This window comes from Xenopus laevis, chromosome 2L (assembly GCF_017654675.1).
Source record: "Xenopus laevis strain J_2021 chromosome 2L, Xenopus_laevis_v10.1, whole genome shotgun sequence".
Taxonomy (NCBI): Eukaryota; Metazoa; Chordata; class Amphibia; order Anura; family Pipidae; genus Xenopus; species Xenopus laevis.
In genome coordinates, this window is record NC_054373.1 from 188,831,907 (window position 1) to 188,857,337 (window position 25,431).

General features: G+C 38.3%; 1 protein-coding gene across 4 annotated transcripts in view; it reads left to right on the top strand.

Moving 5' to 3' along the window:
* Positions 1–25,431, top strand: part of LOC108708803 (teneurin-4) — an 878,105-nt gene that overhangs the window by 266,357 nt on the left and 586,317 nt on the right. For all 4 annotated transcript variants that reach the window (XM_041582864.1, XM_041582866.1, XM_041582867.1 and 1 more), the window contains exon 4: positions 14,064–14,162. The gene's annotated coding sequence lies outside the window, so the exon portion shown is untranslated. The remainder of the gene's footprint in view (positions 1–14,063; positions 14,163–25,431) is intronic.

Genomic DNA, 25,431 nt, shown 5'->3' on the forward strand with positions numbered 1-25,431 from the left:
TATCCATGGTAAGAAGATGGTTATGGTTGATAGTAAGATGGTTGATGCACCTGTTCCAGCACAGGAGAGCAGACCTAAAGCACCCGGTGATGTTTAGATGAATCACCAGAGTCAGACTTGCCTGCAGAAGTACAGGTATAGGATCCGTTATAAAGAAACCCATTATCCAGAAATCTCCAAATTACAGAAAGGCCGTGTCTCATAAACTCCATTTTATCCAAATAATCCAAATTTTTACTAATGATTTTCTTTTTCTCTGTAACAATAAAACAGTAGCTTTTACTTGATCCCAACTAAGATATAATTAATCCTTATTGGAAGCAAAACCAGCCTATTGGGTTTATTTCATGTTTAAGTGATTTTCTAGTAGACGTAAGGTATGAAAACCCCAGGTCCCATACCTGCACCAGAAAACTCCCGGTGGATCAAGCCAAGGGCAGTTCCCATAAACTCATTGCTATTTCCACCTATGAAAACAAGCCCTGGATCTCTAGTGGGTCCTAAGAGGTCCATTCCAACACTGATAGCCTCGCTGTAAGACTTGAATTTCTCTCACACTGCCAGGGAATATATGAATAGTCAAGTACAGTCAAATACGTTAAAATATCAGGTTTGTCTGTTTTTTCTTTTTTATATTCATTGGGTTTTAGATTTCACCCGATAAAAGAACCAAAAGCTCAGAGCCAAATCAAACCTCTCGATAATCACTGCAGGCCTCTGATATTTCATCCCCCGAAGAGCCGGTGATTTATTGTTAATATCAGAAGAGGAAAATAATACTTTTTATCATTATAATGGTAACAGTGTCTCTGTAAAATTGCTCATATGTTTCAAGGGTGTTTGATTAACGGCCGCGCTAGTTTCACACTCACGTTCTCGTAACTGATATATGTAAAGTAATTAAAAAAATATAATAAAAGCAAGAATTCTCGTATTTCTGACATGCACAGTTCACTTTTGGGATTTTTTTTGTGTTTACTAGTAATGCAGAAGGGAAAGATTCAAGAGAGAGAAACCCTCTTGTTCGGGTTATTTTTCTTTTTATTTGTCTTGGTATAATCAAAGTTATTATTATTGTTGCTTATGTCTTCGGCGGCATGCAACATCAGGCACCAAGGTTTCCAACGACTTTATAACCCATTAGCAACTATGTTTGCTTTCAAACAAATACACCTAAAAAAGGGTAACTAGGGATTAGTTGTTATGGTTCACCAGTTCAGAAGGAGATTTATCTACTATTATAGTTGTCCATGGATGAAAATTGCATGTATGGGCCTTATATGAGGGAAGAAAATCTGTCTGAAGGGAAGGTTTTCCAAAGTTGCATGTCTGGGCCCATAGGATGGAGGATAATCTGTCTAAATTTATGGTCTTCCCAAATTGCATGTATGGGCCTCATACGATGGAGTATAATCTGTCTGAAGGGAAGGTCTTCCTAAATTTCATGTATGGGATACATATGATGGAGGATAATCTGTTTGAAGGGATGGTCTTTCCAAGTTGCATGTATAGGCCACATATGATAGAGAATAATCACTCTGAAGTGAAGGTCTTTCAAAGTTGGATGTATGGGCCCCATATAATGGAGGAAAATCTGTGTGAAGGGAAGGTCTTCCTAAATTGCTTGTATGGTCTCCATATGATGGAGGTTAATCTGTTTGAAGGGAAGGTCTTCCTAAATAGCATGTATGGGCTACATATGATGAAGGATAATCTGTGTGAAGGGAAGGACTTCCTAAATTGCTTGTATGAGCTCCATATGATGGAGGTTAATCTGTTTGAAGGGAAGGTCTTCCTAAATTGCATGTATGGGCCACATATGATGGAGGCTAAACTGTCTGAAGGGAAGGTCTTCCTAAATTGCTTGTATGGGCTCCATATGATGAAGGATAATCTGTCTGAAGGGAAGGTCTTTCAAAGATGCATGTATGGGCCACATATAATGGAGGGAGGGTAAGTCTTGGATGATAGGTCAGTCAGATAACACATATATAAGAACATCCTTCAATAAAATGATTTGTAGTATCCTGGTCATATAGCATGATGTTTGATCTTCTTTTAGAAGTAATTTCATACAACTCGCAGGAGCTTGTACATTTCTTACCGAAAGCATATTTTACCATTGCTTACAGACAATAGTATCTAGACCTTATTCCTTGCAGGCACTGGAATGTCCTTTTGATTTCCAGGTGCTCTAGCTGGAACCCCTTACTTTTATTTGCCCTGGGGTGTTTGTCATAGGTTGCTATACCTGCAAGCACACAGAGCCTCCAGCACATTGCATTCAGTAGTTTAAAGACCCTTAGATACACTTCAGCATCAACAAAGAGCTATAGATCCTCAACCACACTTCAATACTCATGTTAAAAGGCCAACAATGCCAAGAAAGTAAGGTACCCTATAGGCATTTACACATATTTTTTACTGAACATTATCACTTGGATAACCAGGACCTCTGCTTAAAACAAAATACATTTTCTGTATAAGAATAAGTGATATCTCAATATCAAAGAACCATTTTCATGTTTTGGTGTTGCCTGTCCTTTTAAAATGCAGAGGGACACATTGGTTCTGTAAGTTATACATTCAAAATAATATTGACCTCCCTGAGATTATTTTGTATTCACCATTAACTTTTAATTATTTCTACTCTGTCTATTTAAATAATTGGTCATGAATCACACATGATCAGAGAGGTATCACAAGGCTAGAAGGTACAGTCATTCCAGTTCATAATTAGTAAAATAATTGAGCTGTCAGGAATAGGATGTGTTCAGATAATAAGAGGAGGATGTTGGGTTAGGTTCATGCAATCAGCTTACTCAGAAAACACCATTCTTTTAGCTGGTCTATGCACATAATACAATTAGAACAGTCCTTTGCAAGATGGGCCAACAAAACTTGTAGGGTTCTGCCAAGTTAGTTGTATCAAATGGCTTTTGCTGGGTGCAATTCTGAATGGTGGTGCATGCAAGTCAATCTATTATATGTTGCTGGAGAAAAGTGGAGATAAAGAAGAAAAACTCGATATCCCCACAAATCCTTTGAGAAGGTTAAGAGATGCTTTAAACCAAATACACTTACTGCAATATTCTATGTTATTTATATTCTGTCCATTTTTTAACAACACATGAAGACCAGTGGTTCAATGAGATACACCTTCAAGCCCATCTTGAAGGCCAATTAATTAGACAGTTTAGATTAATGTTTATCTACTGTACTGGAAACTCATACACAAAGTTAATCTTATACTGTATCTATTAATCCTTTTATGAACTAAGGAGGAGCCTGGCCAAAGGGAAAACAACCAGTGGACTATTTCTTCTTCCTATACTTAAACATTTCCGCACATTTTTTCTTAGAAGTATTTTCTGTTTTGGTTGTAATGCAGAAAGTGAAAGACATAGAAATTAGTTGTTAGTAGATGCTATTTGCCATAAGACATTTTGGGGTTTGTCAAGTTTCAACTAAGAGTCAAATTTGGAAACTTGGCATGCAGAAGAATCATGGAATGGACATATGGGGGCCGATTCACTAACTTCGAGTGAAGGATTCGAAGGTAAAAAACTTTGAATTTCGACGTTTTTTTTGGGCTACTTCGACCATCGAATGGGCTACTTCGACCTTTGACTATGACTACGACTTCGAATCGAAGGATTTGAACTAAAAATCGTTCGACTATTCCACCATTCGATAGAAAAAGTACTGTCTCTTTAAAAAAAACTTCGACCCCCTAGTTCGCCATCTAAAAGCTACCGAAGTCAATGTTAGCCTATGGGGAAGATCCATATAGGCTTGGCTAACTTTTTTTGATCAAAGGATATTCCTTCGATCGTTGGATTAAAATCCTTCGAATCGTTCGATTCGAAGGATTTTATCGTTCGATCGAAGGAATTATCCTTCGATTGTTCGATCGAACTATCTGCGCTAAATCCTTCGACTTCGATATTCGAAGTCGAAGGATTTTAATTCCTAGTCGAATATCGAGGGTTAATTAACCCTCGATATTCGACCCTTAGTGAATCGGACCCATAATGTAATAAAACACAGACCCTTACACGTCTTTATACATGAATGTTTTTGGGTGTTTAGGGTCTTTGCATACAAAGAGATGTAAGAGAAGTAAAGCTTTCCTCCATGTATGGAGTTACAGAAGACCAGAAAATATCCAAGAGGGACAAACAGGTCTCTGCTTGTTTAACTGTGCCGTTAAAGTTTCCAACTCTTCATGAAATCAGACATTTTTAAGACATTTTCTGCTAATATGATGTTATCAGTTGATAGTGTCTTTGACGTGCCATTTCCATAAAGAAAACAAGCCTTCCACATTGTACCTGATTTGTTTCCTTGGAATGAGTGACATTTCTCTATTACTTGATTGTCTGGCCAGATCATCATCATATACTATTATTGTATCCGGTGATGTGTGTCAGGCTGATAAGGGCAAGACTGGCAGACGTAGGCTTCGCTAACAAGGATTGGGGGGGAGTATGACTGGCACAATTTTTATTGTGTCTGTAAGAATGTTTTTTTACAGACTTATATAAGACTGGGTGTTGGCCCCAGAAAGTTCTCCAGCTTTAAATTAAAGGTGGTCTTACATGTATAATTCTAATAAACAGTTCAGTCAATTTTGACCAACCATCTGTGCGTCTATAGGATAGGATGCCATTTTTATAGACCCTTCTGAGATCCCTTTGAATGTCAGATGGCCTGTCTGGGCTGGAATGTATTCTGACTATATGTCTCCCCTGTGTGTAGATTAGGATTCAACAATTCTGGAAGTAAGATGAACAATATCTGCCAAATGGACAGACTTGATAGCATTTGGCCATGTGTAAGAATGGTCATATAAGGCATAATAGCTAACTGTTGTGCCAGTGGCTCAGTCCATTATATAACATAAAAAATGACTATTGTTTGGTTATTGTAATCAATTATTAAAGTGCAAGCTCTTATTGTACTCTTTGGACAAGATCCTGCAATCCGTGTCATGATAGGACGGGTCCAAGTTTCAGACAATCAAATCTAGAGCAGTGTATGTTCTCAATATGATGGGTCGGAATATGATGAAGTAACGGAGGTCCTTGAAACTCATCCTCATCCCAGGCAAATGAGTGATAGGCAGATTAGTTTAATGGTGAGCTGTCTGTTTGGGTTGCCTGCTAGTAACAACTGCAGCCCACCAATGCATGGAAGGTTCTGGACCTGTGACGAATAAGTACAATTTTTTGATGCCTCCAGTTCACCAAAATACACTTGTGGCTTCTAACTGTATGAGACCCTATTGGGTACAAGGTAATATTAGAGCCTTATTGGACACCAAAATTACTAGATCCTCCAAACCCAATGAGATTAGGTCTCTATTCACTTGTAGAATCTATGACAAACTGTTCATTCAATCCTTTGATAAATATGCCCCACACTCAACTGATGACCAGCTAGACAGCTTAAACCCTTTGAGATAGGTACCACCACCCCCGGCCTCACCACGAGACCAAGCCTTTTGATATTAGAATTCTAAACCCCAAATTGCAGAATTTTTTAAACACCTATTAACATCATTATCAATATTCTCCACCCCATTAATATTTCACAGATCCTCTCCTCCACCCGCGGCATTTGCTTGAGCAGTATTTTTCCTAACAAGAAGCAAAACGTTTCAGAGCAGTTTTAGCAAGTTTGGGATTTTTCGCAAGTCTTTACAAACCTTGACAATTTTTTAAACAAAATGTTACCACTTGTAGATGAATTCATCTGAGCAGAACGAATCTGCACTTTAGGTTTCCGAGGATTTCTAAAACATCCATTCATGGCTCAATGTGATTTCAAATGAGCACAGAGGCATGTTAAGTGCTACCCAGAGCTGCACTGAGCAGCCGATTTGGAGACGCATTTTGGGGAGACTGATATTAAGGGACAGTTTTAGAGAAGTTTCTCTGCTTTCTGCCTTATTCCCAATCCTCTGAAAATGTGCTATGTCTTAAAAGTCATTTAGACATGCTGCAGTTTTATTTTGCACTTATTCACCACCAGAGACCATGAAACAGCTCCTACGAAATTGCCAACCTTTCTTTTTTCCATAGGAAATACAAAGTCGTTTCTGTGGGCCACTTCAAGATCATGGGGTAGACAAAACATTGAAGTCATTAAAGGTAGCATTTTAATAATAAAACCTGGCTGGAGATAGACCTTAATGGGATTTAAAAATTCATCACACGAGGGCACTCTTGCCAGGTTTGTCTTATCAAAGTAAATCTAAGTGAGACTTGGGGTCATATCCATTATGTGATGTAAAAATTTGCCACACGTTGCCAGACATCAGCATGTAAAAAATAGCGCAATTTTTTTACGCACTTTTTTTTTTTTTTTACCAACTTCAGTGTAGAATAACGGGGGCAAATCTGGCATCTGCATGGTTTAAAACAAAAAGCATCTTGATAAGTTCCCTATTTATTTTATTTTATTTTAGCTTTTTACACGGTTTATTTTGTTTTAGACAACACAATAATTCAGCCCCTAAGACTTGATGTGGATAAGAACATGATGCAATGATGTAATGCCATGTAGTTGGGTTAGACATCTGTCAATGCAGTAATTCTGTATCAAGGGACGTCTAAAGGTGGCCATAGATGCACTGATAATATTGTATGAAACAAATTTTTGTACGATATTCAGTGTGTGTATGGGGGGATACGAGCCGTCCGATATCACCAGAAGAAATAGTCGGTTATTAGTCGGCTCGTCGATGGGGCTGGACGGAAAATTTTGATCGGGCACCTTTGAAGGCACCTTTGAAGGCACCTGAACATCGTCCATTGTTGGTGCTGAATCATCAGATACAGGTAGAATTCTATTGTTTCTATATGTATATCTGACCATTCAGCTCTACACGTGTGTATTGAAACCAATGATCTTTCCTGGAAACAACTTCTCCAGGAGAGATTGTAATTGCAACGTCTGTGGCCATCTTTACTCAACTACATGGAATGACATCACTTGGCCAAGCTCAATGTCATGGTGGGACATCTTCTCAGAAAACCCTTCATTTACTTGTCCAAGTCAAGTCTAATTCTCAGTCCCAGTCAAGTCTAATTATCCTCTGGGTTAAAAGGAGAAGTAAACACTAAAAATGAATGTGGCTAAAAATGCTATATGTTATATAGTGAACTTATTGCAGGAGGCTAAAGTTTGAGCTTGTCAATAGCAGCAATGATCCAGGACTTCAAACTTGTCACAGGGGGTCACCATCTTGGAAAGTGTCTGTGACACTCACATGCTCAGTGGGCTCTGATTGGCTGTTGAGAAGCTAAGCTTAGGGCTCGTCACTAATTATCCAGCAGAAAATGAGCTTCCCTGGCTGTAATATAAGCTGATGCTACAGGTTTGCTGATTATTCAATTCTGATGCTAATTGCACTGGTTTCTGCGCTGCCATGTAGTAATTATGTGTATTAATTACTAATCAGCCTTATATTGTGACATTTCTATTCTATGTGTACTGTATATTGTGAGTGGCTCCCTAAGCTCAGTAAGTGACAGCAGCACAGAGCATGTGAATCAGTGAATCAGCAGAAAAGAAGATGGGGAGCTACTGGGGCATCTTTGGAGACACAGATCTTTACTGCTAAAGGGCTGTGGTTGCCTTGGGCTGGTACAGAAGCACAAAATATCATGTAGAACATTTCTACCTACTTCTTTAGTTAAGCTTACCCTTTAATGTTCAACGTATTCAAAGTATTTCTCTGCCAAATGCCTCCCAGTATTCATAACCAGTCCATTGAAGTCTCTTTTAAATACAGTATATCACCTGACTGTATGTGTGAATCTATAAATATATATATATATATATATATATATATATATATATATATATATATATATATATATATATATATATATCTATAAGAAGGTTAAACTGGAAAAGTAATAAAATTCCACAATTTCTGCTCTGGTGGAGGCCTCCAACCAACCATGCTATTTATTATTCATATATTCATTATATATTGATATATAATATGAGCCACGGGGGAGGGGGGCATGAGGGAGAAAGCTTGCCTCTATTATTAGAGAAACCTGACAGCAGCCAGGGAGCTTTATGGGCCTCGCATTACTGAAACATTTACTATTTTAATCCAGTGTTTATTAGATAAGGCAATTTATACAATTACCTGAGATATTTCCTGTGCAACCCGGGCAAATTATCTTAACGTTTTTTCCCATTATCGCGCTACAAATACGGTGTCATCCGAGCAACGAGGAGCAGGAATAAAATATGTATCAATTCCATTTCCAGCATTGCACCTAGAAGTGAATGTCATTGGCATAAAGCACTGAGAGGCTCAGTCTCCATCCGGCAGCATCTCCTGACACTTATTACTAAATGATAAGACTGAGCGTTGCACGGTCCATTAAAGATTGTTCACTTTTATATTCAATTTTAGAACGATGTAGAGACTGATATTCTGAGACAATTTGTAATTGGTTTTCATTTTTTATTATTTGTGTTTTTTTACTTATTTAACTTTTTATTCAGCAGCTCTCCAGTTTCCTAGCATGGTTGCTAGGATCCATATTACCCTAGCAACCATGCCTTGATTAGAATAAGAGACTGGAATACAAATAGGAGAGGCCTGAATAGAAAGATGAGGAATAAAAAGTAGTAATAACAATACATTTGTAGCCTTACAGAGAGTTTGAGATTTTCAGAATTCAGACCAGATTTTGAACTCAGACTTTTTCAATCCTCTGGGTCAGGCCTGGACTGGCAATCTGTGAGTTCTGGCAAATGCCAGAGGGGCTGCTATAAGGTCCCATAGAAAGTCAGTATTTAGTGGTCTGGTGGAGGCTGGTTGGGCCTCTGTGTAACTGAAATGCCAGGGCCTATTTTAATTCTCAGTCCGGACCTGCTCTGGGTATAATAAATATCCTTATCATTTACAGCCGGGGGTACGTTATCCCTTATAATACATGAGTGATACTCAGAGTTCCCTGTATAACTCAGCCTGCAGCCTTGTGTCTTTATATGGTCACAGAACAACCCCTCAGTGACTTCTAATATCCTTATCATTTACAGTAGGGGGTACATTATCCCTTATAATACGAGTGATACTCAGAGTTCCCTGTATAACTCAGCCTGCAGCCTTGTGCCTTTATATGGTCACAGAACAACCCCTCAGTGACTTCTAATATCCTTATCATTTACAGTAGGGGGTACATTATCCCTTATAATACATGAGTGATACTCAGAGTTCCCTGTATAACTCAGCCTGCAGCCTTGTGCCTTTATATGGTCACAGAACAACCCCTCAGTGACTTCTAATATCCTTATCATTTACAGTAGGGGGTACATTATCCCTTATAATACATGAGTGATACTCAGAGTTCCCTGTATAACTCAGCCTGCAGCCTTGTGCCTTTATATGGTCACAGAACAACCCCTCAGTGACTTCTGATATCCTTATCATTTACAGTAGGGGGTACATTATCCCTTATAATACATGAGTGATACTCAGAGTTCCCTGTATAACTCAGCCTGCAGCCTTGTGTCTTTATATGGTCACAGAACAACCCCTCAGTGACTTCTAATATCCTTATCATTTACAGTAGGGGGTACATTATCCCTTATAATACATGAGTGATACTCAGAGTTCCCTGTATAACTCAGCCTGCAGCCTTGTGTCTTTATATGGTCACAGAACAACCCCTCAGTGACTTCTAATATCCTTATCATTTACAGTAGGGGGTACATTATCCCTTATAATACATGAGTGATACTCAGAGTTCCCTGTATAACTCAGCCTGCAGCCTTGTGTCTTTATATGGTCACAGAACAACCCCTCAGTGACTTCTAATATCCTTATCATTTACAGTAGGGGGTACATTATCCCTTATAATACATGAGTGATACTCAGAGTTCCCTGTATAACTCAGCCTGCAGCCTTGTGCCTTTATAGGGTCACAGAACAACCCCTCAGTGACTTCTAATATCCTTATCATTTACAGTAGGGGGTACATTATCCCTTATACAACCTCGGCACGTCTGAGATGCCAGATTTTCTATTTGTATATGGGGTGGTGGGAAGAAACCCAGATTACTGTGGTTCAAAGGAAACATCAAAAAGTTTCCCTGCTCTATATACTGTAGATGATCTATTGTGTATTTGGCAGGGTACCCAGGAGGAGTTTGACGGTTTTGTAAGGGACATCAATATGAATGACTTGAATTTGGGATTTACTAGTCAGTTTAGCCTAAATAAAATAGAATTTCTGGATGTGAAGCTACGGGTAGAAAGTAACTTGATAAGTACAAGCATTTTTCAGTAGCAGTAGCACAAAATGTCTCTGTCTTAAATATATTGATAATGGGTTGAGTGCAGAGGAATCTTGTATTTGACTATTTGTATTTTGTGGTCACAGCCTCATTGCACCCCCACCTAATGGTTTTAAAAAATAGTGGTGAGCACAACTTTCCCTTGTTTGTTATAGTTTATACAAGAGCAGTGACCAGCTCCATGTTGTAGCTCCCACCCTTCCCAACTATAGTCAGGTGAACCCACTGGTGTCTAATAAAAGGGCAGCCAAGTTTGGGAGTTTTACTTTGAAAGCAGCAAGTTAAGTTGCAGGTAAAACTTAGTCCCTGTGTAAAATGTATAATGAAGCAATAGAATTCTTAATGAATCAGATAAAATTAAGCGTAGGACTGGCCAGATATGGAATGACTGTGACGTAGTTGTTCAGCTTAAATATATTACAATATATGGACAAACAATCCCTGTGTTGTTTAAAGGGGAAGGCATTTTTCAGTAGCAGTAGCACAAAATGTCTCTGTCTTAAATATATTGATAATGGGTTGAGTGCAGAGGAATCTTGTATTTGACTATATGTATTTTGTGGTCACAGCCTCATTGCACCTCCGCCTAATGGTTTTAAAAAATAGTGGTGAGCACAACTTTCCCTTGTTTGTTAAAGCATTTTTTGTAAACCATGTAATGGTAACACTAGTGATGGGCGAATTTGCGCGATTTGCCGCCAGCGAATAAATTCGCAAAACGCCAGCAAAAATTTGCCCGAAAAAATTTGCTGGCATCGAAAAAAAACATAGACTCCATTATAATAAATTAATCCAAATTTTAAAAAATTATTTCCTTTTTTTGTGTAATAATAAAACAGTAGCTTGTAATTGATCATAACTAAGATATAATTAATCCTTATTGGAAGCAAAACCAGCCTATTGGGTTTATTTAATGTTTATATGATTTTCTAGTAGACTTAAGGTATGAAGATCCAAATTACAAAAAGATCCCTTATCCGGATAACCCCAGGTCCCGAGCATTCTGAATAACAGGTCCCACACCTGTAATACTACTTGGAAACAGGAATGGTCTGAGAAGGTAGCTCTTATCACTAGATCTAGCAAACAATTCTTTGAAATTCCCAAAATTGTAAAGAAGTACCTGCCTATTCTTTATGGTGATGAGCACTTCTTCAAGGTTGTGAGCCCGGGGATTAGTATTATTCCTAAACGAGCTCACACCCTGAAGGACATGCTATGGACTAGTCTGTTTAAAACAAATGATCAGAAACAGGACTTGGGGCCACTTCCATCAATGGGGTAACTATAGATGCGGAAGTCGTAGATACATAACCTGCAAACACATGAAGGTATCTAAGACATTTAAATCAACAGTGACAGGTAGGGAATTTGACATTAAAGGATAAATCAACTGTAACACCACATTTGTGATCTATTTGATCACATGTTTGAGGTGTCAAAAGCAGTATGTGGGGTGTACAACGAGGAAATTGAAGGAAAGGGCAAGGGAACATATGAGTCAGATTAAAAATCCCCGGGCAGCAGAAACGAGTAACATCACTAGACATTTTACAACATGTAATGGAGGGATGTATACTGTTTCTCTATACAGGGGATAGAAAGAGTGAGATTGGGAGTGAGAAGGGGAGATCGTTTAAAGGAAAACTATACCCCCAAAATGAACACTTAAGCAACAGATAGTTCATATCATATTAAGTGGCATATTAAAGAAACTTACCAAACTGGAATATATATTTAAGTAAATATTGCCCTTTTACATCTCTTGCCTTGAGCCACCATTTCGTGATGGTCTCTGTGCTGTCTCAGAGATCACCTGACCAGAAATACTGCAGCTCTAACTGTAACAGGAAGAGATCACCTGACCAGAAATACTGCAGCTCTAACTGTAACAGGAAGAGATCTCCTGACCAGAAATACTGCAGCTCTAACTGTAACAGGAAGATATCACCTGACCAGAAATACTGCAGCTCTAACTGTAACAGGAAGAGATCACCTGACCAGAAATACTGCAGCTCTAACTGTAACAGGAAGAGATCACCTGACCAGAAATACTGCAACTCTAACTGTAACAGGAAGAGATCACCTGACCAGAAATACTGCAGCTCTAACTGTAACAGGAAGAGATCAGCTGACCAGAAATACTGCAGCTCTAACTGTAACAGGAAGAGATCACCTGACCAGAACTACTGCAGCTCTAACTGTAACAGGAAGAGATCACCTGACCAGAAATACTGCAGCTCTAACTGTAACAGGAAGAGATCACCTGACCAGAAATACTGCAGCTCTAACTGTAACAGGAAGAAGTGAGGAAGCAAAAGACACAACTCTGTCTGTTAATTGGCTCATGTGACCTAACATGTATGGTTTGTTGGTATGTTTGTGAGTACAGTGATCCTTCGATCCCAGGGGGCGGCCCTTATTTTTTAAAATGGCAATTTTCTATTTATGATTACCCAATGGCACATATTACTAGAAAAGTATATTATTATGAAAATGGTTTATTTACATGAAGCAGGGTTTTACATATGAGCTGTTTTATGCAATATCTTTTTATAGAGACCTACATTGTTTGGGGGGTATAGTTTTCCTTTAAGTCTTTTGGAAAGGAGAGGAGAGGTTTACTGGATTTTCCATCTAGGTACAGGCTGACCGTCAGGATTAAATCATGAATTTGATGTCACTTGCTATACCTGATTATGGAGGTGATCAGTTAAGTCTTTTAGAAAGGAGAGAGGTTAACTGGCTTACCGTCCACCTAGATGCTTAATGCTTTGAACAGAACAATTACCTTAATTAGACCATTGAAACTGGATGAATTAATGACGGCTTTTACAGTAAACGATTTATATATGGGATATATGTGCAAAGTGTTTTACTTGAAATCTTTTTGATGCTCTATATATTTATGTTTTGTTTATATACACTTTATATATATATAATGCTATACGAAACTTTAATATACACGTTGTACTTAAAATGAAATTGGAGCCAGTAATATATGCAGTGAAGGATATGATACGAATACCATACTGGTGTTAATTTGATATCAGGATAGTTGGGATAAGGTTAATCCCTTTTGATCCTTGATTGGATTTAAGTAGAAAATGGGAGGGATAACCTGGGTTTAAATTCTGGTGTGGAACATGTGGCTATTAGAGACACGTATGAGTAAGTGCCGGAGGGTACGAAACGCGTAAGGTGGACCATGTGGGGTCAGTATGTATCATCTTTTAACATGTGAACATTAATAAGAAATTCGTTTTTACTGGATTTAAGCATTGGGACATATATCTTTTGATAAAAATATTTTGTGCCAGATTTTCTAAGTCAGACTTTTTCCATCCTCGGGGTATAATAAATGCTCAAAAATTCAAGTTTTTTTTTTTTCTACAAAAAATTCTGATTTTATAGTAAAGTACATAGTAGACTTTAATAAATAACCCCCTATGTGTATTCATTTATTTTGGAGTTAGTTTTAACAACTGATTTAATCCGACCGTATATAATAAATGTGTATAAACAGGTTCCGCACACTCGGTGGAACATACTTTATAAACTATAGAAAGAGAAGAGAGAGAGCTCTGCTAACATCCTTGGAATATGTCATTGCTGCAAAGATTCCAGACAAGACCAAGGCGACCTTCGTAGCATCCTTTTCAATAGACGTTGTTCCTATTACAATAAAAAATGAATCTGATACAAGAAACATAATTCTATTTTATTTCCAGGTTTCTGTCTGAGGACTGAAGGAAAGCAGCACCCTGACAACTGTGTATCACTCTCAATGTAATCTTCACAAGACCTTCCTTTTGGATTTTCATAGCAATGTAAGTCATCACCTTCTTAGAAAGGGTTAAATAAATGATAATGAGCTCTTTGTACTTGTTTCTATGTTTATATTCCTTCCCCCAACAGGGGCCACTGATATGGGCCAAATTCTCTTTTCTGCAACTCGTGCGCAGCACAGCAACAATGATTTAATAAATGATAGAATTGGGGAAAAATGTTCTTGTTACTTTTGTTCCTGTAGCCTTGTGTCTTTATATGGTCACAGAACAACCCCTCAGTGACTTCTAATATCCTTATCATTTACAGTAGGGGGTACATTATACCTTATAATACATGAGTGATACTCAGAGTTCCCTGTATAACTCAGCCTGCAGCCTTGTGCCTTTATATGGTCACAGAACAACCCCTCAGTGACTTCTAATATCCTTATCATTTACAGTAGGGGGTACATTATCCCTTATAATACATGAGTGATACTCAGAGTTCCCTGTATAACTCAGCCTGCAGCCTTGTGCCTTTATATGGTCACAGAACAACCCCTCAGTGACTTCTAATATCCTTATCATTTACAGTAGGGGGTACATTATCCCTTATAATACATGAGTGATACTCAGAGTTCCCTGTATAACACAGCCTGCAGCCTTGTGCCTTTATATGGTCACAGAACAACCCCTCAGTGACTTCTAATATCCTTATCATTTACAGTAGGGGGTACATTGTCCCTTATAATACATGAGTGATACTCAGAGTTCCCTGTATAACTCAGCCTGCAGCCTTGTGCCTTTATATGGTCACAGAACAACCCCTCAGTGACTTCTAATATCCTTATCATTTACAGTAGGGGGTACATTATCCCTTATAATACAGGAGTGATACTCAGAGTTCCCTGTATAACTCAGCCTGCAGCCTTGTGCCTTTATATGGTCACAGAACAACCCCTCAGTGACTTCTAATATCCTTATCATTTACAGTAGGGGGTACATTATCCCTTATAATACATGAGTGATACTGATCAGCTATCAACCATTTGAGAATGGTTTGAGACCCAAGTGCAGAGCATAAACTAATGGGGGAAAATCTGTTATTTTAAGAAATGCTGAGATTGAATTATAAGGATTGAAGTGCAGTACAATGAATTGTTGTACATCAGGAGAGTTAAATATGCTACAAAAAATCTTGGAAGTCTGAAGAAAAAGAAAAAAAAGTTTAAATTGTAAGAAAGTTTAAAATGACATAAATGCAAATTGACTTTTTTCTAAACCTTTTGTGAGAATAATTCAGCAAATAGAACAGGCTGCGGCCTCTAGGCAAGTGGATTGTGTGAGCTGCAAGTGAGCAGCACATTGTACAGGAGAAAGCGCAGGTCCATTATCTGCTGCTGAATCTCCACTAACAAAGCGGCAGTAAATCTGAGCCCAGAATCTAAACGAGGTGATTCAGCCACACAAAATCCACAAACTCATCGCTGGGAGAAGAAATCGGTTTTAATGAGGTCGGGGGAAAATGAGGGATTGGGTTTTTATTATGGGGGAAAGAAGTCTGTAGTCTGGGAATCTGCTCAAAGGGTTGGACATGGAGTGGGGAGGGGAAGCTGTTATTTCACTAAATTAGGGTAATTAAGGGTAATTATTTTGTAATTATTTTGTAGTTATATCTAGTGATGGGCGAATTTATTCGCCAGCTGCGAATTCACTGCAAATTCCCACGTTTTCCCACCGGCGAATAGATTTGCAAACCTGTTGCGAAAATTCGCCGGCGTCCAAAAAAATGTCGAACGTCCAAACACGGACGTCAGTGTCCAAAACGTAACGCCGGCAGCGTTTCACTAATTTTTCACGAAACAGGACGAATTTGCCCATCACTGGTGATATCCACTCCCCCAATGCTGACAGGTCAAGAAGTGGATGTGTGTGATTTGCACAGTGAATGTCAATCATTTCCCTTGATTTGTATTGGAAGGCAGGAAAATGTAATTATAATTGTGCTTAGTACAGGGAATACCTATGTACCATAGTTTTATGGGATCTCTCTGTACAGACTATGAGCAAACTTAGGGACTGTTCCTGCTGAATTGTGCTTAGTACAGGGAATACCTATGTTTTATGGGATCTCTCTGTACAGACTATGAGCAAACTTAGGGACTGTTCCTGCTGAATTGTGCTTAGTACAGGGAATACCTATGGGCCATAGTTTTATGGGATCTCTCTGTACAGACTACGAGCAAACTTAGGGACTGTTCCTGCTGAATTGTGCTTAGTACAGGGAATACCTATGCTGCCATAGTTTTTTTGTATCTCTCTGTACAGACTATGAGCAAACTTAGGGACTGTTCCTGCTGAATTGTGCTTAGTACAGGGAATACCTATGGGCCATAGTTTTATGGGATCTCTCTGTACAGACTACGAGCAAACTTAGGGACTGTTCCTGCTGAATTGTGCTTAGTACAGGGAATACCTATGCTGCCATAGTTTTTTTGTATCTCTCTGTACAGACTATGAGCAAATGTAGGGACTGTTCCTGCTGAATTGTGCTTAGTACAGGGAATACCTATGCTGCCATAGTTTTATGGGATCTCTCTGTACAGACTATGAGCAAACTTAGGGACTGTTCCTGCTGAATTGTGCTTAGTACAGGGAATACCTATGCTGCCATAGTTTTATGGGATCTCTCTGTACAGACTATGAGCAAACTAAGGGGACTGTTCCTGCTGAATTGTGCTTAGTACAAGGGAATGCAAAGGGTATGCCATGAAAGCCTCCTCCATATCTACTTCTCTTGTACAAAATGTTTTTCAACCTATTATTGCAATTTTATATTTGCCACATATATCTGTAAAATAAAGTAGGAGAACATTCCTTTAAATCCTCCTAGTGTTTATAGTAGTAAATGCTGTACATCATATTTTGACATCAATAGCCTGTTTTTGACATTAAAGGCGCCTTCATTCGACCAAGTTCCCAAACAAAAAGTTCATCTTCTAATTTAATCACCCAAGGGATGTAACATGAGAATGTCAACTTATCTCATTTAAAACCTAAACCTGGACCAACAGGGAGATCAAGAGCTTTGGTTTTATACCCAGACCAATGGTTGGCCAATGCAGTTGCACTACTAGAAGAAAGTTGGAAAACCAAAATGCCCCATGGTCCCTCACTGTGATGGCTGAACCTTAGTTTATATTTTCTAAAATATGTGAGTGTTCTGAATTCTGTGTAAATGTGAATGTCCAGCTCACTTTATTTCTAGGGATGCTTGAAGAAGGGACAACTGTCTTCTGAGAGTTTACATCAACTTCTGTTCTATCACTTCGGAACTAGTTTTTATAAGTTGTACATGGAGTTTTCCAGAGAACTGAGATTGTGGTGACCCTTTTTCCATTTGATTTAGTTCTTCTAGGCCTTAAATGCGTTATTATGTCAGATCCACTTTTGCCTTCCCATTTAATGAGAGCATCTTTGTCCCTTCACATCTAATGAGAGCATCTTTGTCCAACATGTTTGCCTTTTTTGTGCTTAATGGTAATGATCCAAATGCCCAGCCTTCCAATCCATGATTAGATTACCATGGGAGCCGGTGAAATAATGTCAGTTGCAGGCCAAATAAATTACCTGATGCAGCCCTTGGCCATTTTAGATGTGATCCATTCCAGAAGAGATTTTGACTGGGAAGATGATCATTTTGGTCCCTAGATAGGCCAACAGGTTGCAGATTGGCCAATGTAGAAGCAAATCTGCATTTGATATCTGCCCTTTTATAGGCAGATTTAGACACTTTTAAACACTTTTACTCATTATAATCATGAACCTTTAGATCAGGGCTATGTAGGGTCCCATAGGGTTAATGTTCCCCTATGGCTTTAAATCCCTACACTTCCTGATCTCCCTAGTTGCTGGGCAGATGCCCATGAATCTAGTTGTAATTTTCATATCCCAGTTATTGGCAAAGAGGTGCCGTCACACGTTGGTGTCTAGGGATGTAGCGAACGTCGGAAAAAATGTTCGCGAACATATTCGCGAACTTGCGTCAATAATGCGAACGGTTCGCGAACGTCGCAAACCCCATAGACTTCAATGGGAAGGCGAATTTTAAAAGCTAGAAAAGACATTTCTGGCCAGAAAAATGATTTTAAAGTTGTTTAAAGGGTGCAACGACCTGGACAGTGGCATGCCAGAGGGGGATCAAGGGCAAAAATGTATCTGAAAAATCCATTGTTGACACAGCGCTGCGTTTTGTGCTGTAAAGGGCAGAAATCACACTACGTCACTCAGGTGATGTTTCTGGACACGGAATGTGAAAAAGCTCACACAGCTAGGTGGCACTTGGTTAAAGACTGGGCAAACAATGCCTGCAAGGGCAACGTATACAGTAGTGGATACGGAATATATTATTGCTGCTGTAAAAACATCACTCAGGTGATGTTTACGGACACGGAATTATTATTGTTATTTAGACAGAATGTGAAAAAGCTCACACAGCTAGGTGGCACTTGCATACCTCCCAACTGTCCCTCTTTTGACCACTCAACCCCCTGTCCCTCTTTTGTACTGGAAAGTCCCTCTTTTCTCTGCACTGAACAGCCAGAAAAAAAACAGTTTCTAACTTAATTGGCTTTTGGCAGAGAGCTCAGAACAGCTAACAGGTGCAAATAAGATACTTTGTAACAATTTTGACTCTGGTTGGTGCTGGTAGTGGTGAACTACTAGGAGGAGCAGCACACCAGTCCCACTCCCCAACACAGCTAGACTAATAGCACTGGGCTCTTACAGTAGCAAAGTAAAAAAACAAAAAATAAAATAAAAGCAGTCCTTACAAGGACTATTGGGTTATTACAGCAGTCAGCAGATGAGAGATCAGCAGCAGTGCCCACAGCAGCTATACACAGAGCACTGCAGTAGAAGGTAGATTACTAGCCAGCAAAGCTAACTAACCTAAAATGTCCCTCAAATCCCTGCAGAGTTCTGTCCCTACAATACAGAGCAGTATCAAGTAGATTACTAGCCAGCAAAGTTACTATCAACTGTCCCTCAAATCACTAACAGCTCTCTCCCTACACTAGCTCTTCCAAGCACACACAGGCAGAATGAAAAAACGCTGCAGGGCTTCAGTTTATATATGGAAGGGGAGTGGTCCAGGGGGTGTGGGGGTGGTCCAGGAGGGAGAGCTTCCTGATTGGCTGCCATGTATCTGCTGGTCTGGGGTGAGAGGTCAAAAATAAGCGCCAGCTAAGGCGAACCCAAATTGGCGAACGTCGCGGGACGTTCGCGAACATTCTGCGGACGCGAACGGTCGATGTTCGCGCGAATTAGTTCGCGGGCGAACAGTCCGCGACATCCCTATTGGTGTCCTGAGTGAGAAGGGTTAGGGTTTCGATCTCCTTCAAGTGATAAAGTCCAGTTTAAGTGATAGAGTCCATGCTCTAATATACTAGCTGGTTGTTAACCTCGTTGGCCTGTATAGTCCAAAAACGTGTTACAGATATAACCCACTTTTGAGAAGCACCATTTTGAGCATCTTCATGTAGACCAGTGACACCCAAACAGTCGCCCATGAGCAACATGTTGTTCCCCAACCCCTTGGATGTTGCTCCCAATGGTCTCAAGGCAGATGCTGATTTTTTTGAATTATTGGCTTGGAGGCAAGTTTTGGTTGTATTAAAAACAGATGTACTTCCAAACAGAGCCTCCTGTAGGCTGCCAATTCACATAGGGTCTACCAAATAGCCAACCACAACCCTTATTTGGCAACCCAGGGAATTTTTTCATGCTTGGGTTGCTCCCCAAAGCACCCTCTAAAAGCCAATGCAGAAACAGAAATGTTGATTGCCCTCCAACCACCAATATACAAGACAATCTCCTGAGCACAAGAAACTTCCAGAGCCCTCCAACAGCCAATATATTATTATATAATGTTGCTGACACATTCCTGATAATTGTGGTTCCTAAAAAGCAGTTTCCTCCAAAATCAGAGGGGTCAGCAAAATATTGATGATTTCTTTCTCTTTTAGAGGGTCTAACAAAACGTTGGTTGAAGATAAAAAGACAAGCAAAAGCAAAGTGAGGCTTAATGGTTTGAAATGGGGGTTGTACTGGAAGGAAACATTTATGTCACAGTAAATGTTTTAAAAATAAGCAAAGTTGGAAAAATCTGCAAAATATAAAATTTTAAAATTTAGATTTAAAAAATAAAAAAGACTTGTAACTCACAACGAGCAACATATCCTGTTAACTTCAGGCCTGAATATGAATATTTGGAATATCCTAGGGGACAGATTTATCAAGGGTCGAAGTGAATTTCGAGGGAATTTTCAAAGTAAAACAATTCAAAATTCAAAGTAATTTTTTGGATACTTCGACCATCAAATAGGATACTACGACTTTGACTTTGATTAGAAGTAAAATAGTTTGAATATTCGACCATTCGATAATTGAAGTACTGTCTCTTTAAAAAAACGTTGACTTCAATACTTAAACCTGCCAAAGTGCTATGTTAGGCTATAGGCTATTTTTTAAGTCGAAGTAAAATCGTTCGATCGTACACTAAAATCGTTTGAATCGTTAGTTTAGAAGGATTTATTAGTTTGATTTTACTTTGACCGCAGAATACCCAAATTCGATGAAAAAAGTTTGAATTCAAATTCAAAGTATTTAAAATTCTAAGGTCGAATTTGGAAGTATTTTTTACTTCATAATTCGACCCTTGATAAATCTGCCCTAAGTGTATAGTTTTGAGGCAAGTATCAAAGTTGCACAGCGAAGGATTATGGGAGTCATGGTTCATCAGCAACTGTCCAAGTTAAAGTTAAATAAAGTTAAAGAAAGAAAATTCACACTTTTCTATGAATAAAGGTTTCTCTGAGAAAAAATGTATCTGTAGTCTATAGCAGTCCAATGGATGAATGGAATTGTACTGATGGGATCTAAAGCCAAAAAAAGAATGTTAATCCCCCAGCAGTGAGCAGATTAGTGCATTCTGGGGGGTTCCCCTATTCTACATGCAGGATGGAAAGGTTGGATGCTAAAGGCTTGTGTGTCCACACATTCCTACCTCGTAGGAATTCTATTTTTCCTTCCTGAAAGATTAACGAGTCTGGGTTTATAGAAATGAGTTTATTTGCCGACCATTGCAAAGTCCTATTAACACTAATAAGAGCAGCTTTGACTGGGATTCCTAACTGGCAGCCAACCCAGAAATATAATTGGGGCCCTCACGCAGAGTCAAAATGGGCCAAAGACAGGGCTGGAAATTCTTCAGGGTCTGACCAATTCTTTGCGTTTCGCAAAATTATTTATTGTCATGCAAATTTAATATTACTCAAGTCCGGGGTTTTATTTTCCAAAAACACTCGCATAGAATAGCTCTAAATAACTCCTCTATTTGTTCTACCTTAAACCCGGTGCACTAAAAATGTCCATTCTTTTTTATTTTTCCTTTTCATGTAGCCATTCATTTTCACTCATGAAATACTGATGGCTTAAAAGCATGCGGCTGATTAATAAATTAACTACCAGGCAATTGCAGATTGTAACTAATAATTATAAAATTTCAATTCACAAAATGTATGTTATTATTAATATATCTATATAGATATATTTTTTTTTTTTGCATAACTGTTCATCTGCACCAAGGTTTTGTGCAGATGACAGAAAATTTATGCAAAAGAAAAATAGTAATAAAATTGAAATGAAAATGATTCAGTATATATGAATTTGCATCATTTTTCCTTCACTGCAGCAGGATTTGCATAGATGAGAGAAAAATTGTAAAAAAAAAAAAAAAACATATATTGATTTTGGTTGACTGAAAAAAAAAATACAATCACAATATCCTTTAAAAAAAGGAATATTTGCTCAATGTTTTGGTCCCCCTACTGGGTCAAGTTTGGGATTTTTTTTCTTAGTATTTGTTAAAGTTTGCAATTCTGCTAAAGATCTTAGAGAGGGGTCTAAGGAGATTATTTATTAAAGTCTGAATGCCAAAAACTCAAAAAATGCGATTTTTTTTACTACAGAATTTGAATTTTTAATGGAAAAAAAACTTCAATTTTTTCTAGATTTATTATACCCCGAGGATGCAAAAGTCAGAATCTGAAAATCCAGCATCTCGGATTTACCGAGGTTGTATATAAGTTAATGGGAGAGGTCCCTGTCCCTTCATTTTCTGTAGTCTGTGCTGGAGTTAGCCCAAAAATCCGACTTTTTTGGACTTTTCGGGGAAAAGCAAATCGATTGATCCGACAAACAACTCCAGAAAAATTGTACGATTCGGATTTTAGCTTTATTTTTTTCGGATTTGTCCTGATCTGATTTAAATTGTGTTTTTTTTAACAATAAATAAAGTCCAATCGAGTTTGGTCAGAATTTTTTTATTAAAATAGTCAGAAAAAATCAGATTTTGATAAATAAGTGGAGTCATATATAGAACATGGGGCTGAAACCCCCGGGGAAGAGAATTTTGTTCATAAAGAAAATGGTGGGGGAGTAGTTAAAATGCTAGAAATAAAAATGTGTCACAATGACAATGGGTTGTGTTTTTTTTTTGGTCTTTACAAAATTGAAAACTATAAGGGGCTGAATTACAAAACCATTGCTTTTTCTGCTCAGGCTTTTTGTCACCAAAAACTTGAAAAAGTCTTGACTTTTCTGGGATTTATTATGCAACAAAACGGTGTCAGTTCCAAATCTGAAAATAATCCAGCTGTCAAAATCATGTAAAATTACCTTTTACAACTGCAAGATCTTTCTTTGCTTCATGGTTTTACACTACTTCCTGCTTTTCAGCTCTCTTGGTTTACACTGACTGGTTACCCTGGTTACCAGACAATAACCAATCAGAGACTTGAGGGAAGGTCACATGGGACATAACTATTGCTTTTGAATCTGAGCTGAATGCTGAGGATCAATTACAAACTCACTGAACAGTTATGTCCCATGTGGCCCCCCTTATAGTCACTGACTAACTCAGAGTTAGAGAGCTGAAAAGCAGGAAGTAGTGTTCTGGCTATTATGTTACACATCCACTCACTCCAGCCTTTATACGTTACATTTTTGCCTAACTAACTATATTAGAAACATGTTTTATTTTGCACAGCCTATTTATTTACCCAGTTTTTATTTTCACACTGAACTGTTCCTTTAAATAAGAAAAATTGTGTGTTTTGGTAAATTCTTCCCATGCTTAACAAGCCCCATTCATCTAGTTCTCCCAGCCCCAAACTTCATTGTGACATCATACAGTCCAGATCAGTTTATAGGGGTGACTTAGGCAAGAAATATGGGGTGCAAAGTTTTAATTTCCCTATGGAGACATGCACCGGGAAATCATTACATCATCATCATCATCATCATCATCATCATTTATTTATATAGCGCCATTGGAATCAAGGCAATATCAAGGGCTAATTCCTGTTTAAAGGCTTGCCATTCCTCTTTATAGACCAACTGAGGGTAACAGGAAAACATGATGTCTAAATTATTTTTTTTTATTTATTATTTTTGAAATAATTTAGAATTTCTGATATTCTTGGGATCAGACCATTTGAATTGCATATAAGTGCAGAGCATACGTCAAATCATTCACGGCATTCGGTTCTATTGCCCAAAAAGCCACTTGTCTCATAGACACTGTTGAAAAAAATGTGGCGTAACATAAGCAAAACCTTCAGGCCTGAATGCGACCAGTTCAAATGAATTTTATAATTCTTCAGTAGTCGAATAAGGATTACTATAATCCACCCGGCAGCGTATCGTCTATAGGTATTAAATGTATTTGCGCTGTAGAGAATTCTGTTCTGTATATAAGGAGCACCCCAAGCAATACGTTTACCCAATGGATACAATGGAAATCCGAGACTGGATATCAGCTGGAAAATAATATTTTGTACAGTTTTGGCCAAGCTTATACATTATTTTAACAAAACATAAAGAATAACAAAAATACCCCAACCCAGATACTGCTGACGTACATTATTCAAAGCCTTTTTATTTTCTATTATGTTATATCACAAATTTCCATATCAATTTTATTATCATTTTCATTTTAAAATTAAATTCACCAATGTGATGGATCTCGTTTTCCAATTGTGTAGAAATTTCTACTTCCCAAATAGGAAATACACGTATGGAACCTCAGGATCTGGCATTTTCTGGATAATGGATCTTTCCGTAATTAGGATCTTCATACCTTAATTCTATTTAAAAATCTGTTAAACATTAAGGGGGTTACTTATCAAAGGTCGAGTTTGTGAGGTTTGTGGGTTTTTTTTATACCTTGAATAAACTCACAACTCATATGTTTTCTTATTTATAAAAACTTCGAATGTAAAAAAACTTGAATCTGAATTAATTGAGATTTTGGCAAAAAAAAAAAAATGTATTGAGTTTTCAGTAAAAGCCACCAAAAAACCCCCCGAACATCATTAAAGCTACAGACATCTTCAAATAGTTGAAGGGACCTCTGCCATTGACTTTTGTATAATCTCAACAGGTTTTAGCTGGAGTGTTCTAGGATATTTCCAGCTTCAGGGCATAAAAAATCTTGAAAAAAATGGGGTTTTTTTTCAACCCCAAAAAAATCTAGTTTTTACTGAAAACTACCCTTGAAAACTTGAATTTTACTGGTAAAATATAGTGATGGGCGAATTTATTCGCCAGGCGCGAATTCGCGGCGAATTTGCGCGATTCGCCGCCAGCGAATAAATTCACAAAACGCCCGCGAAAATTCGCGGCAAAAATTCGCCGGTGTCAAAAAAATTTTTACGAAAAAACGGACGCCGGCGTCAAAAACGAGACGCCAGCACGATTTCGCAAATTTTTCGCCGGTTCGAGAATTTCGCGAATTTTTCGGCGAAGCGAAACGGCGCAAATTCGCCCATCACTAGTAGAATACAACTCAACCTTTAATAAATAACCCCCTAAATAAACCAAGTAGACTTGTTTGGCCTCCAATAAGGATGAATTATATCTTAGTTTGGATCAAGTACAAGGTACATCTATGGAACCTGTTATCCAGAATGCTCGGGTCATGGGACTGATGTGTTTGTACTCATTTTTAATCCCTGTGCTTATAATTCTTCTAATGAAATAATTCATATGTTGGTTTCTCCTATAAATATTGGAAAATTTCTCACAAATATTTTATTTTCATCTATATTTCATCGGGCTTATCCTTTGGTGCATTGGTAGGAGCAGTTTTGTGGGGGTTCATCCAAAATCCACAGGGTATGAAAGGTTTGGGGCAAATGTATTTTCAGCCTTAGATATTCGTCTTAGAAATATGTCTGAATGACTGATGCAATGTTTTTCTATATCT